Here is a 15,631-nt window from a genome sequence, read left to right on the forward strand (position 1 = left end):
TCACACTGTATAAACAATTCAGTTAAAATGTATATTGTACGTGTATGTATAGTACAGTGGTTTTTGCAATACAAATTGTTCCCTGGTATAGTGTCTTATAATCACCAGTGAGAAAATCTCCCTAAAGCCCAGTGCACTTTTTTCTTATCACTGAAAGCCCAGACACACCAATGCAATGTCGAAAAACAGTGGAGACAAAATGCAGACTGTGAGAAAAGAACAAATGTTTCACCCAGATGCAGACTATAGCTAACAGACAAGTATGTTCTTTGCCTGAGTGAGAAGAAATTACTTTCTATACCAGCAGGCGGCAGTAGTCTGTATTCGTTATTCAAAATGGGATACTGGAAATAAACAGGCAGCGCTGGCTTACCATTTTTACAAACCACATCATTAATTACAGACAGGTTCAATGAAAATCATCACAGATTAGATGAGCTTTCCATGATTGCCATCTTGACTTCATAGGTACCATTCATCACATGGTTCACCAAGCTAAACATTCAATCATAGTGATCTCTCACACCAACAGGTGCCACTGCCAATTCAACACACTCAATCAGCCAAAAAGCCATAGTTGAGGATCCGACTAGTGCCAACAGTGCAGAACACATTACAAAAACAATGGACTGGGAATGGCCAGTGATGGACTATTTGATGACTTGATGAGTTTCAGAAATGTTGGGTTGAAGTTTTGCAGTATAACAGCAGATGTAGAACTAATAGCACCTGACAATGTTCGGATACCTTTGTTGATACCTTTTCCTTCATTTTGCAATAGTACTATCAAATTTACCTCAAGTTTGCTGTTAAGAATGAGCAGCCAACCAACTCCCTCAACAATTTTTTTTGTTTTCCAGGCAAAACATTGGTAAAATTACTGCAAATGCTTACATGGTTTGTCTGGTACTATTTTATTTTTTGCATCAATGAGCATGTCAGAACGAAGTCCACTGTGAGCCTTAAGTCATAAAACAGGGGGGGGTCCAGTCATGTTCCTGCAGATTGCAGCTCCAACCAACCAACACTTGCTTGGAAGTTTCGACTACTGCTACTTCCCTACTACAGTACAGTAGTTTAAAAACAGTACATTAATCCAGGTCATTCCTCATTAAATGTACTTTGATTTCAGATCCAGTAGGTATCCTGAACACTCTGTATAGCTGACTGGAGATACACTCTGCAGGATAGTGCAAGGAACAAAATTGAACACCAATGTCCTCAGTCTGATATAACAAACAGTTCATAATGCATTTCTAGGGTCATTTTGTACAATCTGACAACAATAATATATATGTTTCATATCGACAGAGTAGGTACTGAGCTTAAGACATTTAGGTAAATTGAGGAGGAAACCTCATGAGGAACCAAATCTCTACAAACAAACATACACATCTAAACTGCTTACAGAAAAGGACACACAGAGACTACACAAATCACTGTGCAAATGATTAAACACTGCATCAATCAATTATTCAATGACTAAATTAATAAACACACAAACAAGACTCAGTGGGGGAAACGACTCTTGCTGGATTGTGTGACTCAAATTAACTGGCTTTCTGTAACATATAAACAAATATAACAAGAATTCCATTTCATCAGTCTGATGCACAAAAGCACTGCAGTGACTCTCTGCAACTCTCTCTGCAATCCCAGTGGCTCTGACCATAGATAGCAGAGCACACAGAGCCACCAAACTACTGGGTGGTGCAGGGCAGGGCAGGGCAGGAACTGAGCGCACCTCTTTATTTGGCTTGCCTAAAAATACCTCCCAATTGGCCATTAGCTCCTCCCCCATTGCAGGCCCCACCCACATTTGCCCCACCCCCTGCAGATCAACTTGAAGGGCTATTTTTTGCCCAGCTTCACTAAATAAGGCCAGGCAGAGTAGGGGAGTGGGTGCAGGGCCAGGGGGGCTCCTCTTTGCTTTGACCCTCGGAGTATAAAAGCTTTGGAACAGTGGGAGGCTCCTCTGACCAGCCCCTCAGCACACTCCCCGCCTGTCCTGTCCAAACGTTCGGCATAAAACATGTTAGAAGTCAACATTATGACAAGTATTTTTTTAGCTAACATTTGTTGTTTTCGGTGACGTGGAGGCATATCAGTGACGTCATTTTTCCCCTTAATGGCTGCCGTCTCTCATGTGATAGGACAAGGACGTTTATTGGACAAAGTATGGACAGAACTGTCAGAAAGGATGGAATACACAGTGAGGACAAATGAGAAGAACGAGAAAAAAAAACTGAGACAGCCTCAACTCTAGCGCTTTTTTCTGATCTTTTCTTTCACTCTTAACCTCATATCAACTTCATTCTTGCTCTGTCTTTCTCACTCTTTTTCTGTCTCTCTCTCCGACCGCCTGTCTCTCATTTAGTGCTGTCAGCATACTGTCCATACTTTCTCCTGCTCACGTTTTCGCTGGTATTGGGAGGTAGCTTTTTACATAGCAGGACAGGTGGTGAGTTGTTACCGTAGGTTTTTGGGGCCATTTTATCTGACCTGGCCATTTTAGTCCAATTTTTTTGATAATTCGCTCTTCTATTAGTGCCGAGAACACTCCGGTATTGATGACAACGCTCTGCATTTCTCTTCATCCCCATCACTTTCTCATCTGTCCATACCCCCACCCCCCCCTTTCTCTCATTCTCATCCTCAAATTCTCATGCACTGAATCAGCTGCTTGGGAACGGACGCTCCCCCTGCCTCTTGGATCCACAAACAAGCTTCCTCACCCTAGTGAGTATGTGTGTGTTCGTGAGTAAATACATATACATGCACGTACTGTAAGTGTGTTTTACCATGTTTCAGCCTGTAGGGAGCTCTGCTTTTCTGTTGATGTATCAGTGTGTATGTGAGGATAAAAGGGGAACAATCATAGACAGCATGTGCAGCCATCCGGCGCCTATCAAAGTACTTTTAGCAGCAGTGTTAGCATCAAATCGTTAGATGACCTAAACTGAAAACTGAGTGATTCTGACATGTTCAATTTCTTTCTTGAGTACACTGTAGTCCTTCCACCACTGTTGGCCCCTGACATTGATATTTAGCCATGTGGTGGGCCAGGGAGATGCTTACTTTTCTTTTTCTAATTTTACTTTGATGGCTCGAGGACAGGCATTAGCCCCTGGGCTGTCAGTCATGTTTAAATGTGGAGAGGACAGGAGCTGGGATGGATCAGGTGACATCAGGATGGCAGCAGCTGTTGCTGGTGGATGGAGCTTTCTGAAGCTCTGGATGTTCAGTTAGACGCAGGAATGGTACACCTGCTTCTGTGTATGTGTGTTGATTGGCGTTCGAGCCTATTTCCTGGTAATGCTGCTATCTATGGCATTGAGCTGCTGGGGCGTCGACTTGTATGAGGAGCTGGCCATGACTCTGTGTGTCAGTGTAGGGTCATATGGGTCGATTTACACAAACCACAGACTGAATCCTATAAGGAAGGGATGATGAGAGAGATGGGTGAAATGGGAGGAGTATGTTTGATTTATGATGAGGACTTTTAGTTTAATTACTCAGGAGGACAGTGCTGATGCAGAAAGAAGAGCCACGATTTACTTAGCTATTAGCCGTAAGCGACCTATCGCTGCCTCTGGCAATGCGCTGTTAATGCACCCAAACAGAAAATGAATTTCTAAACAAAATTAGTTAGTTAGTTTTTTTTTTTTTTTTTCTGAACTGTAGTTGTTTAAGTGCACTACCAAGACTGTTATTTCTTATGCTGCCCAATTTTAAAGTCATAGTCTTTAACAGTCCAAACTGAATTGAACTTAATTGAATTGTCCCTGAATGTAACACAACAAACACTCTTAATCACATTTGTTTGCTTACAAAATTGTAATTGCATTAAATTGTCTAAAACTTACCTATTTTCCCCTCCTATTATCAGTTTTAAAGTATAAATTCAATGGAATTTTAATTGAACGTATTTAATTCAAAAAGGCTGAATGCTCTAAACAATTAAATTGTACATAATGAACTAAAAGAGCTTGATTTTTACTGAAGTCACAGTCTTTTTATCAGTCTAATTTGAACCTAACTGAACTACACTACACTATAAAATGAACCCTTCATAAATAAAAACAAATGCTCTTAAATTACATAAAATGTAGTTCTCTTAACTAAATTATAATAGTCTATGTGCACTGGAAGACTGTGGCTTTATATGTTCTGAGACGGTATTTGTTCTTTTGCTCCTATTAAAGTCAAAGTGCTTTTAACAGTATAATCTTAATCAGACTAAAAAGCACAAAACATGTATGTACTGGATAATAACAAAATATGCTTTAAATTTATAATTATATTGTTTTACCCAAATTTACAGTGCATTAGCAAGACTGTTCTGTTCCTCCTATTAAAACAGGGCATTTTCAACAGTCTAAAGTGAACTGAACTAAACATTTCCATGTGAAAATGCATCCCAATCCAATGACAGAACAAATGTACTGTCAATGCTCAAGCAGCATATTGTGGTCACACTGAGATGACTATGTGTGAACATTAGACAGACAGTGTTGGATTGTGGGACATGTGGAGTGTGATGGGAGAGGCTCTGATCACATGCATAAATATGTCCTGCTCTGTATGCACGCTATGACTCGCCGAGCGCCTTTGAATTCTCATCTACAGCGCACGCAGCATGTAGGCTAGTGTGTTTAAGATGGTATCAGATCACTCACCCACAATCCCTCTTGCATTTTTATAACTATTCATATTTTTCTCTTTTGCTTATCTATGATCAAAAGTAATTAACGTTCGTTCCATAAAGGACTCAGCCGCATGGTGTTATAAACCACATGGTGGCATTGGATCAGAGACGCGGTCTGTTCCTCCTCTGACTGTCCTCTGCTGTAATTATCAGTCACATATCATTCACACTATCTCTCTCTCTCTCTCTCTCTCTCTCTCTCTCTCACACGCTCATTGAGTACAACTGCAGCCATATATTCCTGCAGTCTCGCTCCTTTACTCATAATTGTCTTATTTTTACACAGGATGGACTGGTAAAACCCTTTTCCTCTCTAACACACACAGTCATATGCAAACTAACCCTCGGCAGATTTGCTTAACACTCTTGAGAAAGGCTTCATTAGTGGAGTGACATCAGCGACGGTCTAATTCATTAAAGGAGCGAGTCAGCTGAGCAGCATTTGCTTATAAATTGGTATTGATTGAGTGGGAAGAAGAGCAGAGGGGATTTTCAGGTGAAATAAGCTCTTAACACACGCACACACACACACACACCTCTATAAGGACATGCCATACACTTATGTTGTTTTATATAAAGTAAAAAATATATATATATATTGCCTATAGGACAAACCATGACCCTATATTTTGTAGTTATTAAGTTCTAAATTCCAAAAATGTTAAATAATTAAATGGATAGATAATTTTACTTCTAAGAATATCCACAAATTTAGTTCACTTCTAAGGACAATATTGTTCTTAAATTACAGCTGTGAAAAACCACACACAATATCTAAATAAACATGCTATTGACTTTTACTGTTTGTTTATTAAGCTAATTATTATTACTAAAAACATACTTTGAACAAAAAATCTATAAATCTATAAAATAATAAATTAATGTTTAAAAATGTATTTTAAATGAAGATTAAATTAAGATTATTCCTTCAGTTTTTGTCATTTTTTTGTCCAGTTTATCTATCCTCTGGATTCATTTACATAGGTACATAAATGAGGATATGCTACACCCAAAGGATTTTTAGCATTTTTAAGATTTTTTCCCCCTAGAATTTTAGTAAGTTAGTTCTAATATCATAATTAAATAACTTATTGAAATAACTTTTTTTATGCATCCCTTTACGTATAAATAAAAGTCAGAAAAGTAACCTTCAGTTTACACACTTGTCATAGCTAAATATCACTGTTTGAGAAAGGACACACATATTTGTATTTGATAACTAAAGTACACTGTTAGAAAAAAAAACCTGCTAAATTAACTTAAGGTGTAGCACATATCCTGTAAATATTGTACATTATGTTTTTCTGAGGATGTTGTGCCTTTAAAGATATTTTTTTTTTGTGTGCATATTTTTATCTTAGTGTACATCACCGCACACTATTTTTATATTTTCTTTGCACCCAATCACCTAAGCATTACAATTGTATTTGCCATGCCAATTAAGCACGTTATACTGTAAGAGACTGGAGAGAGAGAGAGACAGTAAAATGGTAAGACACAGTGCTTGCATGTGTCAGGGGTCACAGAGACCCAGAGAGAGAGGGAGGGGTAAAGGTAGAGAGTGAATTAAGAGGAGGAGGAGTGTACTAGCTCTATAGGCTGTGCATTATAGATGATGAGAGAGAAAGAGAGAGAGAGAGAGAGAGAGAGAGAGAGAGAGAGAGAGAGAGAGAGAGGGAACTGGACAGGAGAGATGTAGAGAGGGCAGGTCAGGCACGTTTATTCCCCATTCATTTCCAGACATCAGAAGATCAGGGTGCACAGCAGCCCTCCGCTACACCTAAACTTTCTCACTACATGCATGTGAGGGGAGAGAGAGAGAGAGAGAGAGAGAGAGATGGGGCAGAGAAGGGGGGAGGGAACCGAAAGAGTGTAAGATAGAATGAGAGAATGTGAGGTAGAGAGAAATAGACTTAGATAGCAGAACAGAGAGAGAGAGAGAGAGAGAGAGAGAGAGAGAGAGAGAGACTGCAGAGGCAGCACCTGGGACACTGAGAGGAAAAGCTAGAGCACTTCTTCCTGTTTGCCCTTTATTGTTTTATTCCTCCTCGTGGTGCATTGGCCCATCTGAAGCAGGGGGACTCTACCTGACAGCTACCCACTAGGTAAGCACCAAATCTTTCTCTATCTTTCTCTCTCTCTCTTCCTCTCCTCTCGCTGCAGCTGTACCTATTGGGCTGACAGTCAAGGTGAATCGTGTGTGGCTGCGCTCTGCGTAGACTAAGTGAAAAACTGCTCTTCCAGTAAAACTAGCACATGCTGCCTGGTGTGTTTGGGTGTGTGTGTGTGTGTGTGTGTGTGTGTGTGTGTACAGCAATGCAGTTTTTGCAGGGTGAAGAGGAAAGAAGAAAAACTGTATAATTCTATCACATCTGATAGATTCATATTTGCCTTTCTGGAGTATAAAAACGTAGAGAGCACCTCCTGATGTTATTTTTACAGGCTTCGGCTGGCTTATTAAAGTGAAATGATGTGTAAAAAACCCTCAATGTTTGTGACTTGACCTGTAAAGTCACAAGACCATGCAATTTCCGAGATATAATTGGCAAAAAAAAAAAAAAGACACTACGCTTGTCCGGCGTGAAAATTAACTGTGCCGTCTTGTGACATTTGTATGCATATTGGATGTAAAGTTTTAAAAGTGTAAAGGTCGCATATGTGTGTGGATTTGTGTGCCATTCAGTTTGTAAAACAGTAATTAGTGTTCATCACCTTTGCGGTTTGGCCCGTAAATGCTGATATTTGTGGATTATTACTGTAGGATTGAATGCATTACATTTGTCCATGTGCCCATATATCCTGCTTGGTAGACATACTTCTTTATATGCCCATATGAACAAGAGCAGCTATGGAATGTAAAGAAGTATGTATCCCAGGTGAGAGAAAAAACGGGGCTGAGGAACACACACATGCTTAAGGAATTACTGAATATCTACAAGGACCAGTGTTTTTACTATAGGTTTGAGAGGTAATTTTGTGTTTGAGCGGTTGGGTGTAGAATGCAAATTCAAATTTGTCTGACATGCAGTTATGAAAGACGACTCTAGGCCTAATAGTGAGTGTATGTTACTGTTAAATTGGCTATTAAATAATGATGTACAGGGTGACATGATGAAATGATCGCAGAAGCGCTTGGGTATCTATGGAGTAATCAAAGGTGGTCACCTCATGTCGAAAACACACAGACAGCAGTTCAGATGGTGCAGTGAACAAATGCTTACTAATGAATAAAATCGGGGAGAAAGAGAGACAACGAAGAATAGAGAAAGAGATAGAGCTTTCACAGAGCATCAGAGTGATACTGATGAAGCTGCTGGGGTGAAGCGTCTTCAAAATAATTTATAACAAAGTCCAGTTGTTTGACTATTGGACATTAATGTCTGTGGTTTCTTGCTGAATGTGAACATCCCAGTTTTGACACAACTGGTTATGAGGACCTCTGCTCATCAATGGGAACACATGGGCCACTGCTATCTCAGTCTATTTATCCTACTCTGTTAGTTGGAAAGGATTTTTACCTAAGTTTTATTGTTTTGAAGAGATGTAATTTTATGATACAGAGGCTATTTTTCCCCAGAGTAAATCCTGCAAAGCAAAAAAGCTTATGGCTGAAATCTGGTAATTAAGAACTACAGTGTAATTTTTGTGTGGTTTTATGAATTTATATCTACAGAAACTTGAAAATAAAAATTGTCCACGCAAAAAATAAATTAATAAATTAAAAATAAATAAATTTAATTAATTAAAATAAAAAGTATTATCCACACTTAATACAATAACGATTATTCATAAAAAAATAAACTAAATGTTTTTGACCTATAAAAAAGTAAAATGAAACAAAAATTAAAAACAATAAAGTATATATGCATATATGTGTATATACGTGAGTATATAAGAAAACTATAACTATATATAATACCAAAAAAGGTATTATTAAATATGTATTATTAAAAAATATATATTACCATATTACAAATATAAAATAAAAAAAATTGTATGTAGAATAAAATAAAACAGACATCATTTGTGCCACTGGCACACAGGCACCTTCTCTTAAAATGGATGCGCCTTACCCACCGTTTTGTCCTGTTAGCTTCTGGATGTTTTGGCGCTTCATTAATAGATGTATATATTACATCTCCACAGAGTCTCTTTACTCACAGAGGGAATAAGTACATAGATGAACTTTTGGATAGACGGGCCCAGCTGTCCTGCTTTTGTATCAAGTGTGTGTCTCTCTCTGTGTGTGTGTGTGTGTGTGTGTAAGCGCTGCTGGGGAATATTCACTTAGCCTTTAGCAGCAGGGCAGAGTAGAGTCTTGATGTCTGTGGACTGTGTTACGGGAAGCTGTGTGATGGTCAGAGGTGGTCAGAACCCGGTAAAGCACGTCCACTGAGACCCACAATCACATCAGAGGATGTGCAGGATACACCAGCACTGAGCTGAGCCGGGCTTGTGTTGACCTGACCTGCGTTTATATATGAAAGAGTGTAGACGAGAATGAGATTTTGAAGAAGTATGCCTGAAAAGTGGGTGAGACATCTTTAAACGGTAATAATGGTTGTTATGCATTAGTCGTTTGAGGCCTTCAGTGGGTCACTGCAGGACAAAGTAAAGCGAGACAACACAATTCAGAAAATATGGTTAAAGGAAGGAGAAAAAACTGATGAAAGTGGGATAAGCCTCCCATGGGATGACTGGAAAGAGAACGAGTGACCGAGAATGGACGATATGTACATAGATGAGCGAATCACAGGAGGAGATTCATGAAATAGATAGAAGATAGGTCAGGCTGTGAAGTGTGTGAATGTGAAACAGCATGTATATGAGGTGGAGAGAGAGCGAGGGAGAGGCTGGATTTATGATGGCGGTGTTAGGGCTGTGAAGCTACTGGACGGAGGGGTGGAGGGGGCTGGGAGGTGTATTGTTCTGTCACTTTTCCTGTGTCAGCAGGTGGAAGCGTTCATCAGGACATTAAATATGCAACAATGCTGGCTGAGCCAGTGAGCTGAGACAGGCAAAGCCCAGCACTGAGGGGACTGTAGGGGCCAAGGGGCCCACTAGAATCCCAGCACACTTACTAGTCCCAGTTTAAACAGAGGACAAACCCAGCCGAACGCTGTACAAACTAGATATCCAACAAGCTATTTGTCGGTCTACGCTTGTAATACAATCACAGCCAATAAGAAGATATTTGATGTTTAATGTACTGTTATGAAGAGTGTGGCTTGGGATCAATAGGTTGTAGGGCCAGCCAGCACAAAAATAGAAAGCAAGTGAATGACAAAATGTCTGATCACTCATTGCATGTCATAAGTAAGATTTAAAGATACGATTTGTAATAAATAGTCTCAATGTTAATAAATGAGTTGTGGGAAGTCTATAATTTTGCACATAAAAGAAGGCATATATAGACAGCTAATGAGTAATTAGGGTAAATATTAGTTGGGGGGGGGGGGGCATTAAGGCTTTAAATGTCTAATTTTGCCACTTGAACTTAAAAAGGTTGAGACAACAGGAAAAGATGGATACAAGGAAGAATAATTACAGGATAGAGTTTTTCCAAACATTTGAGTCAGTACTTTTTTTTGTAAAGAAATTCATACTTCTATTCAGCAAGGACACATTAAATCTATCAAATACATGCTGTTCTCATGTTTTTATTCATCAAACACTAAAACAGTAGATCTACAAGCCGTATCATCCCAATAGAAAAAACATACACAAATTGGCTTGAGTATATCATATATCCTGTACATGGGTAATTGCACTGAGATAAAGTAAATTCTGAGAATGATTCACTTGTCACGTGTGCCAAGCGGAAAGGCAATAATAGTGGAGATAAAAAGAAATATTTCCGGGGAGGTTTTGGGATTTGTTAAATCATAAATCGATGTCTGATTTGCAAGATTATGAAAAATATGTTGGCTAATGGTGTCAGGTCGAAAGCGGTGATTAAGTGCAGCGCAGTCTGGAAGTGATGCGGGTGTGACTGTGAGAAGGCAGATAAATCAAGGACAGTTTATCAAGACGGGCAATAAGGAGGCAGGTTACAGAGCATAACATTATTAGTCTTCCTAACACAAGTGTGCTGAAGGGTTGGGCTTAGTACTGACACGTAATGAAAGGAAACCGTAGCACAGGATGTGACGCTTTTGTGCTTTTCAGAGGCTTTAATTCAGGAGCATATGGAGAGCAGGTTTGATGCACAACTGAGTGCAGGGGTGTACTGGGACGGGAATATAGCAACCTACAGTGTATAAGCACATAATGCCGCATACATGCAGCTGTATGCATCACACTACTGATGTATAATATCTAACTGAAATACGCTAGCGTACTAATGGTTGGATTCGGGAAGATTTCATATGATTCTTAAGTTTTTTTATGTTTTTGAAAAAAGGCTGCTTTTAAATATAAAATATATAAAGTCAAAATATATATATTAATATTATTTCAATTTAAAATAACTATTTTCTATTTTAATATATTACTGTGACGAGTGGGGCGGGGCCGAGGGACATGGGAGTGAGGCCGGGGGAGTGATTGGAGATGAACTGCACCTGTTCGACCCACCGGTCTCGAGGCCCATGGAGGAGCACTCCTCGCCAGCTCGATGGCACCGCGGATTCACCACAGCGGCGAGGGATCTTCAGCAGCGCGTCCCTCCTTCTCCCGGGTTTCGGCACCACTGTAACGATACCAACCTTCATATTCATCCGGAAGAAGGAGGCGGGAACCGGCGGACAATCAAAAACATTTTAATAACAAAACAAACACAAAACAGCGCACCAGCCCCTCACGGACGACTGGTGCGCATAAAATAAAAACCAAAACACAACTAAAAGCCCAGGCCTGGTCCTCTCTCGTCCTTCACTGTCGTCGCTCCAGTTTTATATCCTTCCATCTCCTCCATGGGCCTCGAGACCGGTGGGTCGAACAGGTGCAGTTCATCTCCAATCACTCCCCCGGCCTCGCTCCCATGTCCCTCGGCCCCGCCCCACTCGTCACAATTACAAAATGTAATTTATTCCTCTGATGCAAAGCTGAATTTTCAGCATCATTATTCTTTAGTCTCTCATGATCCTTTAGAAATCACTCTATGGACTCTATAAAGAATTATTATTATCAATTTTAAAAACAGCTGTGCTTTTTATGTATATTTTTATACATGTCTTGTTTTCCTTTCACTTTTAGCTAATTAAATCCATTCTTGCCAAATAAAAGTAACAGTTTATTGTTCTGACCCCAAAATTTTCACTGTAGAGGTTATCTCATATAGTCCCCCCCCCCCTTTAAAAGGCAACACTTATGCAATAAAAATAATAGTATTAAATCAGTGCATGATGCTGGTGTGTGAAAGAAAATATTTAAGCCTGTTAAACATCACTTTTCAATAAACTATCAGAATGCATTTGTTTTTTTTTTGCATTTAATCAACTTGACCTGTACTCTCACAAAAAAAGCTTTCACTATTGGCGGTGCCTTTTCAAAAGGTGCACGTTTGTACCTTTTTGATCAGAGGTCTCGTGGGCTGCATCCGAAAACTGAAAAACGCTGCCTTCAGAGGTCGCATTCAAAGGTAGGAAGGCATCAAGGCACGTCCGAAATCAATGTTCCTGTCTCCTGAGATGCCTTCATCTGGCCGATTTTTGAAGGCAGCATAGATGTATCCCTCGCTGCCTTTGATATCCCACAATCCTGTGCATTTCATTCCATGACAGTTAAGCAAAAAATTAAGATGGCATCTGAAAGTTGTGGCCGATGGTCAGTTTGTGACTTAAAGTATGTTTTTGATCAACTTTTTTCCCTTTTGATGTAATTTCTAGTGAGAAATTAATAGTTGTGAAATATTTGCTTAGTTATCACCAAAGCTCTCTATATTTTGCTATAGATCATTAAACCTTTACTCTGCCTCAGAAGCCTGTTCGAAATCCGTTTCATGAGGTGCCTTCATGCAAAAACGCTGTCTGCAAAGTCATTTCTCATCCGGCAGCAAGTCAGCTGCCTATAAGTTTTCGGATGCAGCCAAACTCAATTCCTGGAGGGCCACAGCTCTGCAGAGTTCAGCTCCAACAAGCTCTAAATCACACCTGCTTGGAAGTTTCTAGTAATCCTGAAGACCTTAATTAGCTGGTTCAGGTGTGTTTGATTAGGGTTGGAGCGAAACTGTGCAGAGCTGCGGGCCTCCAGAAATTGAGTTTGAAACCAATGTTTTAGATACTAATATGCACAATTTATGTACTAATATGTACATTTAAGTGACCAATATGGAGTTTTTTTAGGTACAAATGTGTGCCTTTTAAAGAGGTACTGCCCCAGTGACAGATTTTGTACCTTTTATTTGAGAGTGTGTACCATACATTATAATTGACTTTCATTCCCAGTCATGTTCGGAAGCAGAAGAGTAAACTCTGTAGGCTTAAATATGTGGCCTAATGATGGTGAATCTTTTCTCCCACTCCATTCATCCTTGTTTGAGTGTGTGTTGTGAATTTATAAAGTTAGTTTCCAACAAAAAGACCTCATAAATCTGTACTTTTTAATCACACTGCATTTATAAATGCTTACTCTGGAGTCTGTAAATCAGCAGCATTTGGTATTCCAAGAGGTGGAGCTTGGGACAAAGGTCTGGTCTCAGGAGAGTGTGGCAGGATGAGATCAGTGTTTGATCCAAATCTTCTGTCCCTTTAGCCAACCTCCTTGTCCTGTGCTACCATTGGGGGCTCATCAAGCTGCCAATCAAACAGTGTGTCAATGCCCTCTGTTTGAAAACCGAGAGAGCTGCCTTGCTGCCTGTTGTCTTGTGCAGCAACATCTGAACCAGAATTCAACCTCGGGGGTAACTGATTTTGAGTATTCAAAAAAGGGCTTATACATAGTTCAAATAGTGCAGTACAAATTTTAAAAAATATTTAAAATTTTAAAATACAAAGGGTTTTACACACAGAAAACATGGGAAATTCGACACATAAATACTGATTTTAGCATATAAGAGGAATTATGCAAAGTGCTAAAATATCAAAAGTTTGGATCAGTAATATTTTTTATTATTATTTTATTTACCAAGGATTTAAACTGATAAAAAATGACAGTGAGCATTTATAAAAGACAGCTACTGTACAAAATATTACGGTTTCAAATAAATGCTGAATTCAAATTAAAAAAAATTCCACAAATATATTAAACTGTTTTCAACTTTAATATCAACTAATAATCATAAAAAATGTTTCTTGAGCAGCAAATCATCATATTAGAATAATTTCTGAAGGATCATCTGACGCTGAAGACTGAAGTAATGATACTGAAAATTGAGCTTTGCATCGCAGGAATGACATTCATTTTAAAATATATTAAAATAGAAAAGTTCATGTTATTTTATATTATATGTTATTTAATAATGTAAAGAATATGTTATAAACGAACAAATAAAAATAAAATGTATATACCACTAACATTTAAGCAACAGTGTACATTAACTGTTCTAAATTATTTTTTCAGAACTTATATTAATAAATAAATAAACAATAATTATACATTTATGATATCATATAATAAAATCCCAGATTTCTCCATTTTTCTCAGCCTACAATATGATCTCTTAAAAAATGCTTCCCACAGAGGCAGCTCACAAATTTCTGGAATAAAGCAAGCAGTGAATTCCCACAAGGCAGCAATTTAAAATTATTTAACCAATTATGTAGGCCATTATTCTGCTGCAACTGACTATGAATGAACAAAAGGTTGAATTAACCTATAGAGTACAAATCAAGCTTTGAAATCTTTTTTAAATGCTTATGTCTTTTGTCAGCGTACGCAAATCGCTGCATCTCCACGAACTGGAAAAAATCCAATGTGGTGCAACACACAGGCCCACACACACACACACACACACCGGTTCAGTGCCACTCGCACGGAACATTCGAACCAAGGATCAATGCGTTGGTAATTTGTTTCAATCAATTAAAGCGACATCTGCTAGCATTTAAACCCCAATAACAGTCAGACTTATCTAGAACATGCTCCCACTGCAAAAAAAAAAAAGAGAAGGAAAGAGAGTCCTGTGAATATAATTATAGAATATCACAGTACAGCTGAGTATCACAGATGGACATATTATTATGGGCTGCAATTTTTCTTTTAGCTGAGCTGAGGGCATTTCCTCGGTGGGATGTTTGCCGTATGACATCATAATGACTTTTTCCCATCACACCGGAGTTGTTGGAAGAGCTCAACATTTCCTAACACCAGCTACAGCAGCAAAACCACCCAGAGACGAACATGCGCTGTATTCTTCCAAGTGCGCTTAAATCCAACTCTCCCAAAACGCCCTGATGCCAAATGGATGTTCTTCCCAAAATTTTGCATGTTGGATAATTAAAATTCACTGGAGCTGTAAACCAGGAGGAAGTAATTAAAAGAACAAGGGCGCTCCGACACAAAGCTTCGTTCCATCGGCAATGAAGAAAACATTAATTCCTGTACTTTTTTCTCTCTCTCTGATATGAAACAGGAATCGTTCAGTGCTGCAGACTGCATGCAGCAATGTGGCTCACCCTCAGCCTGAGGCATCTTCCTCTTAATTGAAATAAGTTGATATTGCACAGACACTGCAATTTCAGCAAATTCATTACAAACAGTAACTACAGTGTTACAACATGGAAATAACTATGTAATTGGCATGTTCATTCCAGAAACATCCCTGGAACGCTGTAGCATTTGAAAGTGGTGGGTGTGTGAGAATGGTAAAAATCTCCTGCAGTGGTCTATCTTTCCTCTCCCAGGGCACTCGCTCCTGCAGAGTCCAATTCACTACCTGAGAGTTCAACGCACATTCAGCAATACTGGCCGCCATAAAAACACATTCTGTATTGTTCGCACTACCAGCAGGGACAGAGAAAATATTTATGGTTGGAATAAAAA

The 15,631-nt window shown here is 39.1% G+C and overlaps 1 long non-coding RNA gene across 1 annotated transcript in view; it reads left to right on the forward strand.

Moving 5' to 3' along the window:
- Positions 1-1,996: 1,996 nt before the first annotated feature.
- The window catches only part of LOC132117696 (uncharacterized), a 21,807-nt gene continuing 8,172 nt past the window's right edge, over positions 1,997-15,631 (forward strand). The window contains exon 1 of the long non-coding RNA XR_009425826.1: positions 1,997-2,739. This is a non-coding gene — a long non-coding RNA (uncharacterized LOC132117696). The remainder of the gene's footprint in view (positions 2,740-15,631) is intronic.

The sequence above is a fragment of the Carassius carassius genome, chromosome 37 (assembly GCF_963082965.1).
Source record: "Carassius carassius chromosome 37, fCarCar2.1, whole genome shotgun sequence".
Lineage (NCBI taxonomy): Eukaryota > Metazoa > Chordata > Actinopteri > Cypriniformes > Cyprinidae > Carassius > Carassius carassius.